The sequence below is a fragment of the Oncorhynchus clarkii genome, chromosome 22, assembly GCF_045791955.1.
Source record: "Oncorhynchus clarkii lewisi isolate Uvic-CL-2024 chromosome 22, UVic_Ocla_1.0, whole genome shotgun sequence".
Lineage (NCBI taxonomy): Eukaryota > Metazoa > Chordata > Actinopteri > Salmoniformes > Salmonidae > Oncorhynchus > Oncorhynchus clarkii.
This window is the reverse complement of record NC_092168.1, coordinates 50652753-50668925: the sequence shown is the minus strand read 5'-3', so window position 1 is coordinate 50668925 and position 16173 is coordinate 50652753. Positions and strand designations below refer to the sequence as shown.

Below are 16173 nucleotides of genomic sequence, written 5' to 3'. Positions count from 1 at the left end.
AATAACATCTGCATAGTAAACAGTAACTTACTTATTATTACTATTATTGTTATTACTATAATTATTAATGTTTACTGTAGACTGTTACCATTTTATTGTTATTATTTTTGTATTTATTTTTGTATTATTATTTACTACCATTTTATATTATTATTTTTGTATTATTATTTACTACCATTTTATATTATTATTTTTGTATTATTATTTACTACCATTTTATATTATTATTTTTGTATTATTATTTACTACCATTTTATATTATTATTTTTGTATTATTATTTACTACCATTTTATATTATTAATTGCTACCATTTATAATTTTGTTACAATGTATATTGTATACATTGTTGCTTTGGCAATATTGACACAATGTTTTTCATGCCAATAAAGCAGCTTGAATTTGAATTTGAGAGAGAGAGAGAGAAAGAGAGAAAGAGAGAAAGAGAGAGAGAGAGAGAGAGAGAAAGAGAGAAAGAGAGAAAGAGAGAAAGAGAGAAAGAGAGAAAGAGAGAAAGAGAGAAAGAGAGAAAGAGAGAAAGAGAGAAAGAGAGAAAGAGAGAAAGAGAGAAAGAGAGAAAGAGAGAAAGAGAGAGAGAGAGAGAGAGAGAGAGAGAGAGAGAGAGAGAGAGAGAGGGAGAGAGGGAGAGAGGGAGAGAGGGAGAGAGGGAGAGAGGGAGAGAGAGAGAGGGAGAAAGAGAGAAAGATAGGGAGAAAGAGAGAGAGAGAGCGTGCAAGCGGGAGAGCCAAGGCAGCAGCTACTCTTCCTGGGGTGCAGCAAAGTTAAGGCAGTTATAACATTTTAAAACATTACAATACACTCATTACAGAATTCACAACACAGGCCCCTAAACCACCACTACCACATATCTACAGTACTAAATACATGTGTATATAGTTTCAGTTGGAAGTTTACATACACTTAGGTTGGAGTCATTAAAACATGTTTTTTAACCACCTCACATATTTCTTGTTAAACTATAATTTTGGCAAGTCGGTTAGGACATCTACTTTGTGCATGACACAAGTCATTTTTCCAACAACTGTTTACAGACAGATTATTTCACTTATAATTCACTGTATCACAAATCCAGTGGGTCAGAAGTTTACATACACTAAGTTGACTGTGCCTTTAAACAGCTTGGAAAATTACAGAAAATGATGTCATGGCTTTAGAAGCTTCTGATAGGCTAATTGACATCATTTGAGTCAATTTCAAGGCCTACCTTCAAACTCAGTGTCTCTTTGCTTGACATCATGGGAAAATCAAAAGAAATCAGCCAATTGTTTATTTTTTTTGTTTTGTAGACATCCATTTCACGAACCTTGTTTCTTAAGCTACATATGTTAAGGTTATTTTGAAAACGTTTCCTCTTGGATGCTTACTTGTTTTCATTGCTTTACAGGGAAGCTTATCAGAAGTAGATATTCTCATGTTATGTATGTTAGTGCAGGGTGAGCTGCTCACAGTGGACGTCCTACTAGGGCACACCGCCTCAGTGCTAACAGTGTACATCTGCTTCATAGGCACATGACTGCTGCATACACTAGTTGTAGGATCATCAGAGGCCTTCAGGTCAATTAGAGGGACATTAATTAGGTTACTTACATTGTGTCTACCAACGCCCCCTGGGATAATGTACATTTGCTGAAGCATTATGACAACTCAGTGACACAATGGTGGGGATTAAGACACTAACAGCTTACAGACAGTAGGCAATTAAGGTCACAGATATGAAAACGTAGGACGCTAAAGAGGCCTTTCTATGGACTCTGAAAAACACCAAAAGAAAGATCCCCGTGTCCCTGCTCATCTGCGTGCTTTAGTTATGCTGCAAGGAGGCATGAGGACTGCAGATGTGGCCAGGGCAATAAATTGCCATGTCTGTACTGTGAGACGCTTAAGACAGCCCTACAGGGAGACAGGACGGACAGCTGATCGTCCTCGCAGTGGCAGATCACGTGTAACAACACCTGCACAGGATCGGTACATCTGAACATCACACCTGCGGGACAGGCACAGGATGGCAACAACAACTGCCTGAGTGACACCAGGAACGTACAATCCCTCCGTCAGTGCTCAGACTGTCCGCAATAGGCTGAGAAAGGCTGGACTGAGGGCTTGTAGGCCTGTTGTCAGGCAGGTCGTCACAAGACATCACCGGCAACAACGTCGCCTATGGGCACAAACACACCGTCGCTGGACCAGACAGGACTGGCAAAAAGTGCTCTTCACTGACGAGTCGCAGTTTTGTCTCCCCAGGGGTGATGGTCGGATTTGCGTTTATCATCGAAGGAATTACACCGAGGCCTGTACTCTGGAGCGGGATCGATTTGGAGGTGGAGGGTCCATCATGGTCTGGGGCGGTGTGTCACAGCATCATCGGACTGAGCTTGTTGTCATTGCAGGCAATCTCAACGCTGTGCATTACAGGGAAGACATCCTCCTCCCTCATGTGGTACCCTTCCTGCAGGCTCATCCTGACATGACCCTCCAGCATGACAATGCCACCAGCCATACTGCTCGTTCTGTGCGTGATTTCCTGCAAGACAGGAATGTCAGTGTTCTGCCATGGCCAGTGACGAGCCCGGATCTCAATCCCATTGAGCACGTCTGGGACCTGTTGGATCGGAGGGTGAGGGCTAGGGCCATTCCCCCCAGAAATGTCTGGGAACTTGCAGATGCCTTGGTGGAACAGTGTCGTAACATCTCACAGCAAGAACCGGCAAATCTGGTGCAGTCCATGAGATGCACTGCAGTACTTAACGCAGCTGGTGGCCACACCACATACTGACTGCTGTTACTTTTGATTTTGACCCCCCCCTTTGTTCAGGGACACATTATTCCATTTCTGTTAGTCACATGTCTGTGGAACTTGTTCAGTTTATGTCTCAGTTGTAGAATCTTATGTTCATACAAATATTTACATGTTCAGTTTGCTGAAAATAAACCCAGTTGACAGAGAGGACATTTATTTCCCTCAGATTACACAGACCCACAAAGAATTTGAAAACAAACCCAATTTTGATAAACTCCCATATTTACTCGGTGAAATACCACAGTGTGCCATCCCAGCAGCAATATTTGTGACCTGTTGCCACAAGAAAAGCGAGAGAGAACGAGAAGTAGAGGGAGCAAACGCAATATATGGAATGAAGGAAGTAAACACTCAAAACTAGCTCAGCAGAAGTTGGCCAGACTCCCTCCCTCCGCCCGCCAGCCTCCTAATGTAGCCAGCATGAAAAGATGCCTGAGGAGTCCCCACAAACGTTTTTTCAAGGGAAACGCAAGTTAGGTTTAAAAATACTGGAAACATATGCTTTCTGTCGACCCTGCGGACAGTGGTTTGTCTGTAGCAAATGTAGCAGGACGAGGACAGGGGAAGAAACATAACCTCAATTCCTATTGGACGGTTGCCAAGAACTGTGGAAATGGTATGGAGGATGGCTGGCTTGGTCATCCAATGCTGCTGTTCAGTTCATCTTTTTTTCAACTACTGTATATTTGACTATTTTTAAACCAGCACAAACTCCTTGACAATACAGACAAAACAAAAAACAGCTTCCTATAGTTCTGTGTTGTATAATAACACATACATGTACAGTGGGGAGAACAAGTATTTGATTCACTGCCGATATTGCAGGTTTTCCTACTTACAAAGCATGTAGAGGTCTGTAATTTTTATGATAGGTACACTTCAACTGTGAGAGACGGAATCTAAAACAAAAATCCAGAAAATCACATTGTATGATTTTGAAGTAATTAATTCAAAAGGACAGTTAGCTAACATACTGCTGTAATGATATGCTACGCGGTGCCTAAGGACAGCGTAGCTAACATACCGGTATATAGAAGCAACTGCTGTAATGATATGCTACGCGGTGCCTAAGGACAGCGTAGCTAACAAATTGTCAGCCAACATAAACGTGTAAGGTAACTTATTTGAAAAGTCATTACATTGCTCAACATTTTTTAAACATTTGTCAATCAGTTAAAGCAATGAATTTGTATCCGCTCTCGTCAGACTTCGGATGAATAAATCGGAAAATGTTGTGAAGCCACGGCCATTTTCTGAAGAACTGCATTATGGGCCCACAAAGAACAGAAATAGTTTCCATCGCATTCCATCCATCCATCGTATAGTTTAGATTTTGGTTTGTGCAGTACAACATCCGGGAACTTTTGGCCTACTAACTATATCCATACTATGACCAATAAGCATACTAACTATATCCATACTAACTATATCCATACTATGACCAATAAGCATACTAACTATATCCATACTAACTATATCCATACTATGACCAATAAGCATACTAACTATATCCATACTAACTATATCCATATTATGACCAATAAGCATACTAACTACATCCATACTAACTATATCCATACTAACTATATCCATACTAACTATATCCATACTAACTATATCCATACTAACTATATCCATACTAACTATATCCATACTAACTATATCCATACTAACTATATCCATACTATGACCAATAAGCATACTAACTATATCCATACTAACTATATCCATACTAACTATATCCATACTATGACCAATAAGCATACTAACTATATCCATACTAACTATATCCATACTATGACCAATAAGCATACTAACTATATCCATACTAACTATATCCATACTAACTATATCCATACTATGACCAATAAGCATACTATATACTGAATTTCCATCACAAATAGTACAGTTAGTGGGGTTAGTATGAGTATTCGAACACAGCTTAGGTGTAAAAATGGTGTAGGTGTATACAGGTCCTGTCATCAGGTGCCCATGTATCATGTAAGTCTAAACCAAAACAGTCACAGAAACACAGTAGGACTCTAGTCGTATAGAAAGGAAAAGCCTGAGTTTGTTATTGACAAGCTGTAGATCATAATGCACTTAGACCAACGAGTCAGACATGGTGCACTTACAGTAATGGAGAGAGAGAGAAATTATTCTCTGGATATTTCAGAATTGAATCAACTGGGTGTGTGCAATCAATATCCAGTAGAGGCATGTGTACACTAGCTTTATCATGCACTGGAGAGTCCAACATCACATTGATCTAGCATGGGGCTAACCCAGTATGTTGAGCATGGGGCTAACCCAGTATGTTGAGCATGGGGCTAACCCAGTATGTTGAGCATGGGGCTAACCCAGTATGTTGAGCACGGGGCTAACCCAGTATGTTGAGCATGGGGCTAACCCAGTATGTTGAGCACGGGGCTAACCCAGTATGTTGAGCATGGGGCTAACCCAGTATGTTGAGCACGGGGCTAACCCAGTATGTTGAGCACGGGGCTAACCCAGTATGTTGAGCACGGGGCTAACCCAGTATGTTGAGCATGGGGCTAACCCAGTATGTTGAGCACGGGGCTAACCCAGTATGTTGAGCATGGGGCTAAGCCAGTATGTTGAGCACGGGGCTAACCCAGTATGTTGAGCACGGGGCTAACCCAGTATGTTGAGCACGGGGCTAACCCAGTATGTTGAGCACGGGGCTAACCCAGTATGTTGAGCATGGGGCTAACCCAGTATGTTGAGCACGGGGCTAACCCAGTATGTTTAGCATGGGGCTAACCCAGTATGTTGAGCATGGGGCTAACCCAGTATGTTTAGCATGGGGCTAACCCAGTATGTTTAGCATGGAAATGTCTAGTGGGACTTTCTAACTCAGAGTTCTGCAATATGATAGCAGTTCTGCGATATGATAGCAGCAGTCCAGGATTACCAATCTTCAAAGACGAACATGTTCCAAACCGTGTTGATTTCATCCAGAAGCTGACGGATAACGTCAAGGTGCCCTTTGATGACTTCACTGTTGTTAGACACCAGCTGCTGCTCATCCAGGACCATCTCGGTCAACAAAGTTGTCAAGAGGAAGCAGAACAGATCTTCAGATTGTGACCTTGTCACTTTCTGGGGAAAGATGGTTCCTGTTCTCTGGTGTTTTTTTTCTCAGAAACTGGCACTACACATCCTGACCACATGCAGTTGTCAAATCAGCCTTCTCCGCAATTAGCTTTTTTCAAAACAAACACCTGCACCAGGCTCACCAATGAACACCTGCACCAGGCTCACCAATGAACACCTGCACCAGGCTCACCAATGAACACCTGCACCAGGCTCACCAATGAACACCTGCACCAGGCTCACCAATGAACACCTGCACCAGGCTCACCAATGAACACCTGCACCAGGCTCACCAATGAACACCTGCACCAGGCTCACCAATGAACACCTGCACCAGGCTCACCAATGAACACCTGCACCAGGCTCACCAATGAACACCTGCACCAGGCTCACCAATGAACACCTGCACCAGGCTCACCAATGAACACCTGCACCAGGCTCACCAATGAACACCTGCACCCGTGTCTCAGAGTTTCTCTCATATCATCTGTGCCAAAGTTCAAAGCAGGAGACAAAGTGTATTTTCTCTCACTGATGCAGGGCAAGGACCAGAGTAACTTACACATGAATATTGCAGGGAGTTACTCTGTGCATTCAAATTTATTTTATCAACTCTCCATTGTTCTCCATAAAACATGCACTTTATTTTAATTGAATTGTAAGTTAAGAACAAATTCTTATTTTCAATGACGGCCTAGGAACAGTGGGTTAACTGCCAGTTCAGGGGCAGAACGACAGATTTATACCTTGTCAGCTCGGGGGTTTGAACTTGCAACCTTCCGGTTACTAGTCCAACGCTCTAACCACTAGGCTACCCTAATAAAGACCTCCCGAGTGGTGCAGCGGTCTAAGACACTGCATCGCAGTGCTTGTGGCGTCGCTACAGACCAGGGTTCGATCCCAGGCGGTGTCACAACCGGCTGTGACCAGGAGTCCCCATAGGGCGGGGCACAATAGGCCCAGCGCCGTCCAGATTAGGGGAGGGTTTGGTGGGGTGGGGGGGGTTTACTTGTTTATCACGCTCTAGCGACTCCTTGTGGCGAACCGGGTGCCTGCAGGCTAAACGGTGTTTCCTTCGAACCAATGGTGCAGTTGGCTTCCGGGTTAAGCAGATGGGTGTTAAGAAGGTTTGTGGGGTCGTACCAGAGGACGCATGACTCGACCTTCGCCGTTGGGGAGTTGTAGCAATGAGACAAGATCGAAACTGTGGAAAAATGTCCCCCACACACTACAGAAGTCCTTGGCCTTGTAGTATAGGGTACAGAGGTGAATCTGTCTCCTCCACTGTCTCAAGGACACCAGTTATTCCCAGAAATCGAAAGCCACTAAACCCCTTTCCTGTCGCTGCCTGGTGAGACGTTCAGACATACATGTACTGTAGAAGCTGGTTCGATACCACTTTGTCAACGCCTCAGCCCTCTCCTTGCCTCTCTCTGCCTTCAGATGACTACCGGATTCAATACTGTAACACTGTCTCAACCTAAACCTCTCTGACGGGCAAGGCCTTCAGTTCAGACAGACACCGCATACAAAACATTAGGAACACCTTCCTAATATTGAGTAGCATCCCCCCCCCCCTTTTGCCCTCAGAACAGCCTCAATTCGTCAGGGCATGGACTCTATAAGGTGTTGAAAGCGTTCCACAGGGATGCTGGCCCATATGGACTCCAATGCTTCCCACAGTTGTGTCCAGTTGGCTGGATGTCCTTTGGGAGGTGGACCATTCTTGAAACATACGAGAAACTTGACGAATTGAGGCTGTTCTGAGGGCGAAAGGTGTTCCTAATGTTTTGTACACTCTGTGTACATGCATTGTAGTTCAGCTGGTTCAATATCACTTCCTCTGCCTGGCCTTCAAAGGCTAATGCCACTTGTTCAATACCACTCCAGTATGCCGTCAGACAAACTGATTGACATGGTTGTGCTCTCCCTAGCCGAAGTAAACACAAATATGACTAATGTCCACACAATAATGGGCCACATTAGCCTACCAGCCAGCCAGGAGCGCTCCAGAGCCAACTCAGTCAGGCTGAACCCCGGGCATGAATTAGTTTTGATGGAGCTGAAGTTTATCCAACCAACACGAAAAGGCAAGGCCCCACTCTGCTAGCTAGCCTGTCTCTGCCAGGTTATTGTTCCCAGTTTCCTCCCTTCCAAATGGCACCGTATTCCCCCTAGGGCTCTGGTCTAAAGTAGTGGCACCGTATTCCCCCTAGGGCTCTGGTCTAAAGTAGTGGCACCGTATTCCCCCTAGGGCTCTGGTCTAAAGTAGAGCAACACAGGAAATAGGGATCCATTTGGGACACTCATAATTCACTGAGCCAGAGCAGCGCAACAGAGCGGAACGTATCCATGAGCTGCATCAAAGCCAGTCACTGGTGAAACATAGGACTGGCGAGAACACTCTGCTAGCCTTTCCCTCTAATCCCACTCTGCTAGCCTTTCCCTCTAACCCCACTCTGCTAGCCTTCCCCTCTAACCCCACTCTGCTAGCCTTCCCCTCTAACCCCACTCTGCTAGCCTTCCCCTCTAACCCCACTCTGCTAGCCTTCCCCTCTAACCCCACTCTGCTAGCCTTCCCCTCTAACCCCACTCTGCCAGCCTTCCCCTCTAACCCCACTCTGCCAGCCTTCCCCTCTAACCCCACTCTGCTAGCCTTCCCCTCTAACCCCACTCTGCTAGCCTTCCCCTCTAACTCCACTCTGCTAGCCTTCCCCTCTAACCCCACTCTGCTAGCCTTCCCCTCTAACCCCACTCTGCTAGCCTTCCCCTCTAACCCCACTCTGCTAGCCTTCCCCTCTAACCCCACTCTGCTAGCCTTCCCCTCTAACCCCACTCTGCTAGCCTTCCCCTCTAACCCCACTCTGCTAGCCTTTCCCTCTAACCCCACTCTGCTAGCCTTCCCCTCTAACCCCACTCTGCTAGCCTTCCCCTCTAACCCCACTCTGCTAGCCTTCCCCTCTAACCCCACTCTGCTAGCCTTTCCCTCTAAACCCCACTCTGCTAGCCTTTCCCTCTAAACCCCACTCTGCTAGCCTTTCCCTCTAACCCCACTCTGCTAGCCTTTCCCTCTAACCCCACTGATAGTTAACCTCTCTTCTTACTCCTCCACAGAGTCAGGGCAGAACAGCAGTGAAATGTAAGAGAACTGAATCGGGATGAGGGAGGACGGGGGAACGAGTGAACACAACTAGGACGAGGAGAATAAACGGGCCGACTTCCCGCCCTCCATTAGCCAACGTCCTTAGGGTCTGATGACATCATTCCATCACTTCCTGCCTCCAGCCCCATGTCGTCATCCCGGAGAGCAGAGCCCAGAAGCCATTGTAGTGTGTGTGTGTGTGTGTGTGTGTTTCGTTGTGTTGTATATTCTGACTTCATAAAGATCTGATTTGGATGTTTTTAGCAAGTAGATCAGCTTTAATATTGCAGATAGAAGCCACAATCAAAATCTTCTGCAAAATCTTTCTGCATCATTTTCATAGATAGATATATTAGATGATAGATTGGATAGATTAGATGGATATTTTTATAAATGTTCCTTCTTTATTCTTGTCCCCTAACCCTTCCTCCCCTCCCCTAACCCTAACCCCACCACCCCTCCCCTAACCCTAACCCTAACCCTACCACCCCTCCCCTAATTAGGCTTCCACTTTCTACTATAAACATTTCAGACAGTATATTTTACATGAGTTATCTTTTGTTTTTCAGTCCCAGCCTTCAGCTCCCCTCAACCCCTCCCATCTATCTCTGAACACCATCCAGTCCTTCAGCTCCCCTCAACCCCTCCCATCTATCTCTGAACACCATCCAGTCCTTCAGCTCCCCTCAACCCCTCCCATCTATCTCTGAACACCATCCAGTCCTTCAGCTCCCCTCAACCCATCCCATCTATCTCTGAACACCATCCAGTCCCATCCTTCAGCTCCCCTCAACCCCTCCCATCTATCTCTGAACACCATCCAGTCCTTCAGCTCCCCTCAACCCCTCCCATCTATCACTGAACACCATCCAGTCCTTCAGCTCCCCTCAACCCCTCCCATCTGTCTCTTGTTGTGATGTGCATTTTGTCCTATATTTATATTGTATTTCTATATATTTTTTTTAATATCCCAGGGTCCCGTCCTTGCAGGAGGCCTTTTGGTAGGCCGCCATTGTAAATAAGAATTTGTTCTTAACTGACTTGCCTGGTTAAATAAAGGTTAAATAAATAAATGATTGTCTCTTCGCAAGAATTTAGTATAATAATTTAAATAGAACAACTTGTATCAGTTCATAAACCATGTGCCATGGAATCAGTACATCCAAAATTTCCTCCCAACTATTTTGCCAACTGTATGGTACAGCTGTAAATGGTTTTGTCCTTAAATGAAACTGGTATGTATTATATTTATATATATTTATTTTTCTTTAGCCATTTTGGGTCATATTCCTCACCTTCTCCCCTTTCCTCCTCCATTTTGGGTCAGATTCCTCACCTTCTCCCCTTTCCACCTGCCATTTTGTGTCATATTCCTCACCTTCTCCCCTTTCCTCCTCCATTTTGGGTCAGATTCCTCACATTCTCCCCTTTCCTCCTCCATTTTGGGTCATATTCATCACCTTCTCCCCTTTCCTCCTCCATTTTGGGTCAGATTCCTCACCTTCTCCCCTTTCCTCCTCCATTTTGGGTCAGATTCCTCACCTTCTCCCCTTTCCTCCTCCATTTTGGGTCAGATTCCTCACCTTCTCCCCTTTCCACCTGCCATTTTGGGTCATATTCCTCACCTTCTCCCCTTTCCTCCTCCATTTTGGGTCATATTCCTCACCTTCTCCCCTTTCCTCCTCCATTTTGGGTCATATTCCTCACCTTCTCCCCTTTCCTCCTCCATTTTGGGTCAGATTCCTCACCTTCTCCCCTTTCCACCTGCCATTTTGGGTCATATTCCTCACCTTCTCCCCTTTCCTCCTCCATTTTGGGTCATATTCCTCACCTTCTCCCCTTTCCTCCTCCATTTTGGGTCATGTTCCACACCTTCTCCCCTTTCCTCCTCCATTTTGGGTCAGATTCCTCACCTTCTCCCCTTTCCTCCTCCATTTTGGGTCAAATTCCTCACCTTCTCCCCTTTCCTCCTCCATTTTGGGTCAGATTCCTCACCTTCTCCCCTTTCCACCTGCCATTTTGGGTCAGATTCCTCACCTTCTCCCCTTTCCTCCTCCATTTTGGGTCAGATTCCTCACTTTCTCCCCTGTCCTCCTCCATTTTGGGTCATATTCCTCACCTTCTCCCCTTTCCTCCTCCATTTTGGGTCATATTCCTCACCTTCTCCCCTTTCCTCCTCCATTTTGGGTCATATTCCTCACTTTCTCCCCTGTCCTCCTCCATTTTGGGTCATATTCCTCACCTTCTCCCCTTTCCTCCTCCATTTTGGGTCATATTCCTCACCTTCTCCCCTTTCCTCCTCCATTTTGGGTCAGATTCCTCACCTTCTCCCCTTTCCTCCTCAATTTTGGGTCAGATTCCTCACCTTCTCCCCTTTCCTCCTCCATTTTGGGTCAGATTCCTCACCTTCTCCCCTTTCCTCCTCCATTTTGGGTCAGATTCCTCACCTTCTCCCCTTTCCACCTGCCATTTTTTGCAGTAATGCTGCATGCAATTAGTTGGTTGTAATTTTAGATGCTAAATATGGAAATGTCTGCACTAACTGCATGTGTGACATAACTCCACCAGTCCTATTTATGATATCATTTACAGAAATTATCCTGATAATTCTTTCTCCAAAAATAATGTTTCATGAATTCGTATTTGAGTTTAACCATAATTAAATTTCTCCTGTATTTTCTGGTGGAATAATCTGAAATTGCAACTAGCTTTTTATGGCTTGTTTAAAAAAAAAAAAAAAAGCAATATATGGAGATAATTTAATATTGAAATAACCGAAAGTGAGAGGTTGTAATCTGAATGGGGGAGGGGGGGAGGACAATCTTGAACACAGAGTGAGCCATTCTTACTAACCTGCTAGTTGGGATTGAAGTTTGAGTCATGATGGAAAGCCTATTATGCTCCCTGACCCCTTACACAACGGATGGGTCTAATCCTGAATTCTGATTGGTTAAAAAATAATTTTAAAAAAATAAAATGCATTTTAACGTCATAGATGTATGAATGTGATTTTTTTTTTAACCAATCAGAATTCAGGATTAGACCCACCCGTGGTGTAAGCGGACATAATGTATAAAAACTGTCCCTCCAACATTTGCAACATTGTTTCAATATCCAAATTCAAGCTCCAGATGTTTGAGTTTATTTCTACAGGGACAGTGGACATTAATCAACATTTCAGTAAAAGGTTTTAGCCAGCTGGCAAATGTTCAACCGCAGTCCCTGGGCAGGTTATTATGTCCCATAGTAATGAACATGTTGGGATGAGACAGACAGGCAGGCAGCTTTTCTCAGCCGGTCAAAATCATGAATCAGCATCATTTTTATGGATACATACAAAGAACACAGGTTAAACGAAACTACGTGCAGCTAGTTTGCTGTCTTTCCAGCTTCAATCTCAAGGGATTGTGTTAGCTGTGTTGTTGGCTAGCTCCGCTGAACAACAGTGTAATGATGAGAGAGCACATTTTCTATGACAGACGAAATCACACCTCATTAGCTCACTGTTACGAATGTATCCAAATAAAATGTCTCTAGAAAACAGCTTAAACAAAACACAGCTACTGTAGTTCTGTCTACACTGTTTGACGTGACTGTAAGTTAGCTGTAGATGGCTAGCAGGCAAGGGATAAGAACATTGACGTGACTGTAAGTTAGCTGTAGATGGCTAGCAGGCAAGGGATAAGAACGTTGACGTGACTGTAAGTTAGCTGTAGATGGCTAGCAGGCAAGGGATAAGAACATTGACGTGACTGTAAGTTAGCTGTAGATGGCTAGCAGGCAAGGGATAAGAACATTGACGTGACTGTAAGTTAGCTGTAGATGGCTAGCAGGCAAGGGATAAGAACGTTGACGTGACTGTAAGTTAGCTGTAGATGGCTAGCAGGCAAGGGATAAGAACGTTGACGTGACTGTAAGTTAGCTGTAGATGGCTAGCAGGCAAGGGATAAGAACATTGACGTGACTGTAAGTTAGCTGTAGATGGCTAGCAGGCAAGGGATAAGAACATTGACGTGACTGTAAGTTAGCTGTAGATGGCTAGCAGGCAAGGGATAAGAACGTTGCCAGCCAGTATGGCAATGGAACATTTCGAACAAACGACTGAGTCACGTCCACAGATACAGTGAAAAAAAAATTAAAAGACTGAACGACTCTGATGGAACTAACAACCAGTCGGCATGGGTAGACAACCCTAGATTTGTCGGGATTATATCTTGTGGAAGGATGAAATAGTATGAATAAATTAATCAAAATAAAATGTAATGAAAATATGTAAATCATTATTTAAATATGTTGGTAACCCGTTGTATAAAAGTGATAATGCCCTCGAAGCCAGTGGTTGGAGGACATATCGGCACGGGTGTTAGGAGGACATATCGGCACGGGTGTTAGGAGGACATATCGGCACGGGTGTTAGGAGGACATATCGGCACGGGTGTTAGGAGAATATATTGGCATGGGTGTTAGGCCCTGGAGGCCAGTGTTAGGAGCATATAGTGGCACGGGTGTTAGGAGGATATACTGGCACGGGTGTTAGGTCCTGGAAGCCGGTGTTAGGAGGACATATTGGCACGGGTGTTAGGTCCTGGAAGCCGGTGTTAGGAGGTCCGAGACAAAGTTGAGGGACAGCTTCTCAGGCATTATCACTTATTTAGATAATAGGCCAAACAGGTGTAGTGTTACTGGGAATGATCCTGTTGCAACAGGAGATTTCCTACTGTAGCTTCTCCTGCATCTAGTCCCCTAACAGTCTCTGGCTCCAGTAACAACAGGACATTTCCTACTGTAGCTTCTCCTGCATCTAGTCCCCTAACAGTCTCTGGCTCCAGTAACAACAGGAGATTTCCTACTGTAGCTTCTCCTGCATCTAGTCCCAGTAACAACAGGACATTTCCTACTGTAGCTTCCCCTGCATCTAGTCCCCTAACAGTCTCTGGCTCCAGTAACAACAGGAGATTTCCTACTGTAGCTTCCCCTGCATCCTGTCCCCTAACAGTCTCTGGCTCCAGTAACAACAGGACATTTCCTACTGTAGCTTCCCCTGCATCCTGTCCCCTAACAGTCTCTGGCTCCAGTAACAACAGGAGATTTCCCCTGCATCTAGTCCCCTAACAGTCTCTGGCTCCAGTAACAACAGGAGATTTCCTACTGTAGCTTCCCCTGCATCCTGTTCACCCACACGCCCGTGCTGACCTTGTAGAGGTCTGGCGGTGTGGTTAGGCCTGAGTCGGTTCTGGGGGCTAGGGATGGATTGATGGGTGTATGAAGCTGGTCAGGGGGCTGGGGCAACAGTAATGACAATGGTGCTTCAGACAAACACAGCAGAGAGCTAAGAAGAACTGCAATCCAGTCAGTGATAGCAGTAGTCCTTCCCAGGCCCAGGCAGACGGCTACACTCATCTCTGCTTCCAGGAACACAGCCACAGGGCAACACCCACCAAACCAACTACTGCAGTCTAGCCTGGTTACCATGCGTCACACACAACACCACTTCAAACCACAGTAACAGTTATCTAAAGCGTGAGTCTGGAGGTTCCTGGACCTGCCCTGTTTCTGTTGGGGATTTCATTTATTGGGATGCATCCCAAATGTCACACTTGTCACTATATAGCGCACTACTTTTCCCAGGGTGCCATAGGGCCATCTAGACAATAGGGTGCCACTTGGAACACAGACTCGGTGTACTGTACTGTGGGGTTGGCTAAGGCTTTAGGAAGAGCCTCCAAATGATTCTACCCTTATTCTACCCTTCCACCCTTCAGAGTGGAAATATCCCGTAAAGAGCAAAGTTATATGGGCGTGACAGCTGGGTATGGAAATAGTACGAGAGAGATGGGCCATGGTTGGATTGTGTGTGTCCGTGTGAACGTCTGTGTGCGAGTGAGTATAGAATAGTGAGTATAGAATAAGTACTACTTTCTTACCTTCGGTGTATAGCTAGCCAGCCAAGCTCACCGCCCACTAAGGTCCTGGCAGGAAACAACCCTGATGGTTAAAAGAAGGAAGGAAATAACATTATTTCAGAGTGCAGAACAATAATTCATGTGGTTTCAACGCTGAATATCAATCCACTCCCCCCCCCCCCCCCCCACTCTGCTTTCTGCTGACTCAGCTACATCGAACGGTTACTGTAGACATATTTGATTTGCATAATGTCTGTCAAGTGCCGAATACAAAAAAAAGGGTAAGACTGTTAACTGAAATGCATTCCAGGTGACTACCTCATGAAGCTGGTTGAGAGAATGCGCGGGAGTGTGCGAAGCGGTCATCAAGGCAAAGGGTGGCCATTTTGAAGATTCTAAAAATATATAATTTGATTTGTTTGACACTTTTTTGGTAACTACATGATTCCACGTGTTATTTCATAGTTTTGATGTCTTCACTATTATTCTACAATGTAGAAAATAGTACAAATAAAGAAAAACCCTTGAATGAGTAGGTGTGTCCAAACTTTTGACTGTTACTGTATGTGTCTGCTACATACATACATACAAACAGGGGACCATGACAGACCAGTATATCTGTCTGCTACATACATACATACACACATACAGGGGACCATGACAGACCAGTATCTGTCTGCTACATACATACATACAAACAGGGGACCATGACAGACCAGTATCTGTCTGCTACATACATACAAACAGGGGACCATGACAGACCAGTATCTGTCTGCTACATACATACATACATACAAACAGGGGCCATGACAGACCAGTTTCTGTCTGCTACATACATACATACAAACAGGGGACCATGACAGACCAGTATCTCTGTCTGCTACATACATACATACAAACAGGGGACCATGACAGACCAGTATCTGTCTGCTACATACATACATACAAACAGGGGACCATGACAGACCAGTATCTCTGTCTGCTACATACATACATACAAACAGGGGACCATGACAGACCAGTATCTGTCTGCTACATACATACATACAAACAGGGGACCATGACAGACCAGTATCTGTCTGCTACATACATACATACAAACAGGGGACCATGACAGACCAGTATCTGTCTGCTACATACATACATACAAACAGGGGACCATGACAGACCAGTATCTGTCTGCTACATACATACA

At 44.9% G+C, this 16173-nt stretch overlaps 1 protein-coding gene across 3 annotated transcripts in view; it reads right to left on the bottom strand.

Annotated features, from left to right (window-relative positions):
• Positions 1-16173, bottom strand: part of LOC139380994 (ras-associated and pleckstrin homology domains-containing protein 1-like) — a 140334-nt gene that overhangs the window by 75921 nt on the left and 48240 nt on the right. For 2 of the 3 annotated variants that reach the window (XM_071124217.1, XM_071124215.1), the window contains exon 2: positions 15000-15060. The exons of the other annotated variant lie outside the window; for it this stretch is intronic. The gene's annotated coding sequence lies outside the window, so the exon portion shown is untranslated. The remainder of the gene's footprint in view (positions 1-14999; positions 15061-16173) is intronic. 3 annotated transcript variants of the gene reach the window in all.